The sequence below is a fragment of the Diabrotica undecimpunctata genome, chromosome 9, assembly GCF_040954645.1.
Source record: "Diabrotica undecimpunctata isolate CICGRU chromosome 9, icDiaUnde3, whole genome shotgun sequence".
Lineage (NCBI taxonomy): Eukaryota > Metazoa > Arthropoda > Insecta > Coleoptera > Chrysomelidae > Diabrotica > Diabrotica undecimpunctata.
The window spans coordinates 37,068,241-37,074,637 of NC_092811.1; positions in this window are offsets into that span (position 1 = coordinate 37,068,241).

The following is a 6,397-nucleotide window of genomic DNA, read 5'->3' on the forward strand; positions in this document are numbered from 1 at the left end:
AACGTCCTGTCGAAAGGCTCTAGGTTTTCTTTATCTACAGGGTGGCCACAACGAAAGTATACTAGAACTAGATACATTAATAGGCAAATAAAATTTATTTCTACGAACTTATAAGAAATATAATATCATAAACTACAAAATAAGAACATTTAAATTAATTTATCTAAGAAAATAGAAGATTGATAAAGTAATAAAGACAGCTATAAAAATACGTTGTCAATTAACCTCAAATAAAAAACTTGAAATCAAAAAGTTATAAATTAAATTTTTAGTGAAACAAAACGAAAAAACATTGATATGAATAAAAAAGAAACATTTATTTACTAGTGATTTAAAGAAAGGATGAGTGATTCTTTGAGAAAGAAAATGAAGCCGACTGTATATAATAACAAGGCAATTACTTAATATACCTACTACAACATACACAGTGTATAATAATGAATAATGATAATAACTGATTACTAAAAGATCAGGTTAATAGTCGTGAAATTATCTTATGCGAAATAAACGCAACGGAGAAATTTTTTTCAAATTCAAAGTATTTCAATTTTTTTATTTTTAGCCCTATTTTGATGATTTTTTTAGCACACCTTGTATAAATTTATAAATTTTCATTTGGTATAGTCAGTTTTTTGATAAAATTTTATATTTGACTTATTGTACGGGGTTAATTAAATCGTGGTTTTATTATCCTAACTTTAAAACATCCTGTGGAATAATTCCGTTTGCGAATTTTCGTAGAACCTTATTTTTAGGTTGCAACCATGTCTTCTAAGCATTGTGTTTTTTGTTTCATGGCAAAATATGCCTTGGTTCATTTTTTAGAGCCAAATGAATTTGCCACCCACAATTTAGGACTTTCTAAATTATTATTATTTTGGAGTTATTTTGTAATACGACGAGGTGGCTTTGGTGACTCTTATCATTATGTCATATTGGCGCTTACATTCTGTTTATCTATGATTGATCATGGTTCTTAGTGTCGAAGATTGTGCGAAAGCCGTTGCTCTGGTTGAAGATGGGCGAAATTATGAATATTTGACTATAGTTTATTTTTATGAACGAGAGAGTAATTAGTATAATTTTAACTGGTAGCTCCGACCACTCCATGCGCGTGCTCAAGATTAATTGAAAAATTACTTTGAATAATTGTAAAAAATAAATGAATTATTTCAGTGTTATAAAGTGTTATGTGTATGTAAACAAAAGTGACCTCTTTTATCACACACTATATTAGAACTGACTGGCCTACATTAAAAAGGGTTTTAAAAAATTCACATTTTTTTTAATTTTTAAAAATTACAAAAGAGAAAAAGAGTTTTTAAAACCGTCTAAGGTATGTTAAATAGACGAATAAAAATATTAATATAAAACTTACAGCTACTTGTTACAAATCCAAATCAGATTCAGAAGATGAACTTTCAGAACCAAGATTTATATTAACTGGCTCGATCATTTTATCAATAATATTGTCCAGCTTCCACATTTTTTCCTCTTCTTTAATAGTGTGATTTACTGCCTTTTCCCAGTTTTCAGGTTTTACATTATTTACGGCCTCCAAAAACAACTGTTTAACATCATGAATTTTAAAAGTGGTATTTTTTCTTGAAACTTCACTCTTTATCTGTGCCCATACCAGTTCAATCGGGTTTAATTCACAATGATATGGTGGGGATCTAAGTACTGTCATTCCACGATTTTTGGCAATTTCATCAATTTCGTATTTTTAAAATTTTTCTTTATGAAGGGCACACAACGAATAAAGTTTCTTTCTTATAGATCCGGGATGGTACGTAATATTTTTTGAACTCAGCCAATTCTGCAAGTCTTTTTTTAACCACTTGGTTGTGGGCAGTCCTTCTATAAGTCTGGAGTGATAACTTGCATTATCCATTACTATTACACAGTTCTTAGGAAGAAGATTTATCATTTGTTCGAACCATTCTTGAAAGACATCAGCGTTCATGTCTTCATGGTAGTCACCGGTACGAGTTGATTCAAAAGTTAATAAACCACCTTCAACAAAACCGTCTGAACTGCCAATGTGTACTATTATCAGCCTGCGTCCCTTTCCTGATGGTGGGTTTAAACCAGTAGATAAGTTATTTACAAAAGCGTGCCTTTGACTTGTAACAGTTTTATCCTGCCAAAATTTATTTGGTGTATGACCCTAGTTGATCCATGTTTCATCAAGATAAAATATTTTTCTTTTTTGGTTTCTCATTTCCTTTATGGTTCTTAGAAAATGTCTTCTCCATATGACAATATCGCTTCTTTCTAATAAAATAGACTTTCTGGGATCCTTCTTTAAAATGATATTCTATTTGAAATTTTGGTTTCCCTGGAGCATTACGTGGCATTTGAAAACTACCACATTTCTCTTCTTTAAAAGCTCTGTAAATCGTAGATTTCCCAACACCAAGTGTACTGCTAACTAACTCAACGGTCTCATCAACACTTTCATATAAACGTTTGTCTGTAAATGATTTAAAACAATTAAATATTAATGTTTTTTCATTAACTGTTAGAGGACCAATTTTTCGGCGTTTACACGGCACTTCAAAATTTTCCATAACACTAGTATACACAATAAACTGCACCTTGCAACTGAAGTACCTACTTTTAGTGAACTGTTAAGAATTTTGAATACGCCACTTGGACCTTCCTATATACAAAATGGAAAAACCCACTATCACATTTTCTGTGGAATAAGTTTAGAAGGTAATTATCTAGTCAATTACTGTCGTAGATTCCTGGAATTAAAGAATTAAATGTTTGATTGTTGAAACCCTTACTTCGTGGAATGCACTCATTTCAGATAAAATAAAACGTTTTATTTTATCTAAATAATTAAACTTTATTTTGCAAATAGGCAAAGAATTAAACTTTATTTTGCAAATAGATAAAATAAAACGTTTTATTTTATCTAAAGAATTAAACTTTATTTTGCAAATAGGTAGGTACTTATTAAACTTTTATTGGTTATATATAACCAATAAAATAAACATCTTACATTTCTTGCAAATTCATTAGTACCTGTTAACTTCCATCACTCCGACACTGGCAACCTTATTTAGGGATTAGTAATCCTCACAACTATTGTATTCTATTCTGCTCCAACCTTTATACCTGGTGGTCATACTCAATTTAAAATTGTTTTCCTATATACTTCTGTAAACTTGTTGACAAATATCTGTTTTTCATTGAGTCACCCGTATCAACAGTTTAGGGATTTGCATACATAATTTATTGTTTTATTACTCTCTCATACATAAAAATACACTATAGAGTACTACACACTCTTCGTGCTACCATCCAAAGGGTAGTGGAACATTTTATACGAACTGGAACAAACAAGCGTAAAGCGGGAAGTAGCAGGAACCGCAAAACTATCGCTTTAGATGATCGTTTTATACGAGTCAACGCTTTGTGGGATCGTCATTTAACAGCTGTGCAAACAAGAAATTAGCTTCAAGAGGTTCGATTCAATAATGTAAGTGTATTTACAGGTCGTCGAAGATTACATGAATTTGGTTTGCAACGTTGCAGACCAGCAACTGGGCCCAAATTACTTCCACGGTACAGATTGGCTGGACTACAATTTTCCAGGGTACATTTGGATTAGAATTCAGGACAATGGAGTAATGTTTTTTTACGGATGAGTCGAGATACTGTCTTCACTCATCAGATGGAAAAAAACGAGTATGGCGTCGAACTGGAGAGAAATTTGCGGAGTGCGCTTTCAATCCCCGCGTTAGCCATGGAGGGGGTTCGGTGATGGTATGGGCAGGAATATCCCGAGAGGCGCACACTGAATTGGTATTTATTGGGAGTTTGTTGACTGCACATAGGTAGAGTGAGGAAATTTTAGCGAATAACGTAGTACCCTTTTCTCAATATATCGGTGATGATTTTCTATTAACGCAAGATAATGCGCGACCCCACTCTGCAATGTATATTTAGAGGAAGTTGTTATTAATAAAATGAACTGGCCAGCGTGTTCGTCAGATCTGAACCCAATAGAGCACGTTTGGGACATGCTTGGTAGAAATATTAGAGATCGCGAAGTCGCACCAGCCTCAATTAACGAGCTTCGCTTGGCTCAAAAGAGAAATGGCAAAACATCCAGCAAGATAATATTCGCAATCTCAGAGACAGCATGAGCCGAGGTGTACAGGCAGTTATAGCGGCTAGGGGATGCAATACAAAGTATTAAGTTATTTCTTAGTAGTTTTTCTTTGTTATTTACGTATTTAGGTTAAGTAATATTTAAGTTGTTTTTTTATATTTTGTTATTATCATCATTGTCCATTAAAACCAAGATCATGTCATTGCTTCTCATAATTATTTAAATACAGTACTTTTGGGGTGTCGATATGACATTCCTTTGATATCAGTCACGAAAGCCCCCATCGTCTTATTACAAATTAATACAAAAGTTAATGGTAATAATAGGAAAAGTCGTAAATTGTGGGTGGTAAAGTCATTTCGGTCCTAAAAATGAACCAATCCACATTTTCACATGAAACAAAAAACATAATACGTAGAAGACATGGTTGCAACCGAAAAACAAGGTTTTACGAAAATCCGCTAACGGATTTTCGTAAAACGGCTAAAACCACCTTTCGATTAACCCCATATAATAAGTCAAATACAAAATTTTATTAAAAAACTTACTATACTAAATTAAAATTTATAAACTTTTACACAGTGTGCTAAAAAAATCATTAAAATAGGGCTTAAAATAAAAAAAAAACTGAAATACTTTGAATTTGACCAAAATTTTCTCCATTGCGTTGTCTAAATTAAGCTCAGCCGGTCTACTTACTATCGCAAAGGCGTATTAATCTAGAAAGGTCTTAATGACTATTATTTTGTAAAGGTGTTAAGAGTTAACCTGCAAGTAACGATTGGTATGAGTGGGTTTACGATAAACATATTAATGAAAACCTTGGGATTGTTTAAAAAATGGAGGAGTTTAAGGGAGGCTTATGTCCAGCAGTGGACGTGATAAATGAAGTCTGGATGATGATGATGATATTAGAAACTAAATTAGAAATGTGTACAAAGGATGCGGGTGTTTCGAAATTAAACTCGATGTATCTCTAGTACTTTAACTATAAGTAGGTACCTACTTGTATAATGTATATAATTAGTTTTATGGTTACAATAACTTATGTACATACTTGGATTTCCAGAGCCCCAATTCGTTTTAATCGCCTTTACCTGACTGTCCATTGTTGGATGGTAAAATTAAAATAATTTCTTAGAAAAACTGCAAGCAAATTTTGCCCGGAGTCGTTGTGAAGAGGGTACGTTGTTCAGAGGTGTCTTAATATTTACCCAAGTTCAGTGACCTACAAACTGTCCGTTCAGAAGAGGTTTCCGTTGTGAGGAGGTGTACGTTAACAGAAGTTTTACTGTATATTATTTTCTAATTGCTTTGTATGCTTCTTGATTCATCTTCCTTATTTCTTCTTTGCTTGCGTTTATATTCTCTTTTATATTTTTTTTCACAAACCAAAATCAAAGTCGAAGGACTAAATACGGAATCCACGGAATACTTCTACAGAAAAAGAATATCAGGGAAGATCGCTGGGAATGAAATATTAGAAAATGATAACATCCAGAAACGCTAGGAAAAACTCAAAAATAACATAATTGACGCAGCAACAGAATCACTTGGAGAGAGGAAAGTAACGAACATTAACATATCAAAAAAGAAAACACAATGATTTAAAAAGAAAGTGAGGACAAAATTTGAAGAAAAGAAGAAAGCCTTTTTACAATACAGAACACAACAAACACAACAGGCATATAACCTCTATAAACGAATCAGAAATGAAACGAATACTTTAGTTAGACAAATAAAAATGGAACACTGGCAGAGCTTCCTAAAACAGATGGAACACGACTTCTTCGGAACACAAAAAGAAAAATGGAGAATGATCAAAGGACAAAGAAAAGAGATGAACGAACTAATAAAAACGAAACACTATCAGAAGGAAACATGGGTAGACTACATTCGATCCCTATTTGCTATAGGTGACGATAATGAACCACCAACACCAGAGGTGACAACGAATGAAGAAACAAATATTGAGGAGAAAGAGGTAAAGGAAGCATTAAGGAAATTAAAAAAATAAAAAATTACCAGGAGGGGACAGAATACCGAACGAATTCCTAAAGTGCGGAGGATCAGATCTGACCAAACAACTATTAAAAGTAATCCAAAAAGTAATTGAACAAAACCGAATTCCTGCAGAATGGAGATCAAGCATCTGTATCTCTCTTCAAAAAGAAAGACAAATCAGACCAGAAAATTACAGAGGAATTAATCTATTAAACACAACACTAAAATTAACAACCAAAGTGATAACGAATAAACTGAATAAAA